Source organism: Schistocerca serialis, chromosome 12, assembly GCF_023864345.2.
Source record: "Schistocerca serialis cubense isolate TAMUIC-IGC-003099 chromosome 12, iqSchSeri2.2, whole genome shotgun sequence".
Classification (NCBI taxonomy): Eukaryota; Metazoa; Arthropoda; class Insecta; order Orthoptera; family Acrididae; genus Schistocerca; species Schistocerca serialis.
This window is the reverse complement of record NC_064649.1, coordinates 5689764-5691426: the sequence shown is the minus strand read 5'-3', so window position 1 is coordinate 5691426 and position 1663 is coordinate 5689764. Positions and strand designations below refer to the sequence as shown.

At 50.6% G+C, this 1663-nt stretch overlaps 1 pseudogene; it reads right to left on the bottom strand.

Annotated features, from left to right (window-relative positions):
* Positions 1-390: 390 nt before the first annotated feature.
* LOC126428537 (5S ribosomal RNA) lies at positions 391-508 on the bottom strand (annotated as a pseudogene).
* Between the last annotated feature and the right edge of the window lie 1155 nt (positions 509-1663).

Sequence of the window (1663 nt, the reverse complement as noted above, 5' to 3'; positions counted from 1 at the left end):
ACCAATTGTTATGCCTCGTGTTCTTTGCTCGTTTCTGTTGCCATTGTTATTAAAATGCCACTGATCGCTTTTTTCATTTTCAGTAATAACTCAATGTTCTAAACCAATGGAAACTTTACGAATGAAATTTACTCCTGGTTTAAAAAAGCTTAATTTAAAAATAAAAATCCTAGCACTGTTGCTATGGCTGGCATTAGGTACTGTCATCAGGCCTCGAGTGACCTACCGGGGCCATCCGACCGCCTTGTCATCCTCGGTGGAGGATGCGGATAGGAGGGGCTTGTGGTCAGCACACCGCTCTGCCGGTCGTTATGATGGTATTCTTGACCGGAGCCGCTACTATTCGGTCGAGTAGCTCCTCAATTGGCACCACGAGTGCACCCCGAAAAATGGCAACAGCGCATGGCGGCCTGGATGGTCACCCATCCAAGTGCCGACCACGTCCGACAGCGCTTAACTTCGGTGGTCTCACGGGAACCAGTGTATCCACTGCGGCAAGGCCGTTACCACTGTTGTTATTAGTCAAAAATAAAAACACCTGTTATAACCGAGACCAAACAAATACCGAAAAATGCCTGTTATTCAGAACCAAAATTCCGGTATCAGTTTTAAGCGGTCGGTTTTTCCCATTACTGCCTTACAGCCGGGTTGCGTTCCGGGCCCGCACTCGCTCGCAGGAAGTGCATAACGGGAGACACGCGCACGCACCGGCAGCGTGGGCGGGATGCGCCGCTACACTGCGTAGCGTGACGTAGCTACACGTGCCCCGGACTGCTGGAGATCGTACAATTCTCGCGTCAGTCATGAAGTTCAGACTTCAGTCACTCGGGTTTCGACACTTACACCATCATCACCGAATGGAAGGATTCTTTCACACAACTGTTTTTCAGTGGCAAGCCTCTACGATTTCTTGCAGCAGAATGTAAACAGATGATGAGGATAGGGTGGGACTTCCTCTCGTAAAAGTACCAGTATTAGGCGGAATCCGCACTTTCTGTACAGATGTCCCGCCAATGCTTCGCAATTGCTAAATATCTATGGGAATTTGGAAATACGCCCAAAATTCCTTAGCACCCTCTCCCTGTCTACCTCTTCCTCCTGCCCGTCTCTCTGCGCACTACCTCCCCCTCTCTATGTGAATTCCCTCCGTCCCCCTCTGCCTCCTCGTATAGCTGCCTCTCACCTTGACCCTGTTGTTGCAAACGAAACCTTGACGGGGAGTTCAAGTCGTTTAAAATGAATCAGTAAATCGGTTGGGAAGACTGCTATATCGGGACTGAGGGAGAGTTGTTCGCTGACGGTTCTGTGAGGATGACGGTATTGCGCATACCGTAAATCTCTGGGTGGGGAGCACTACAAACTAGCGAACAGTTCACAACCCGTACGTGTATTCGAAACATCCCCACTCTTTTCGCTACAAAACCCTATTGTTCAACACAGTCTCTGTTCAATGAGACGGATTACGGCATCTTGCTGGGAGGGCCACGTCGGAGCCAACGTCTTGCTGCGTCAACAGCCTCCCCATCATCCGCGTACTCCTTCCCGCACACTTCATCCGTCACTGGGCCAAACAGATGGAAGTCGGAAGGTGCGAGACCCGGGCTGTAGGGTGGACGAGGAAGAACAGTCCAATGAACTTTTGTGAGCTCCTGCCGGGTGCGCA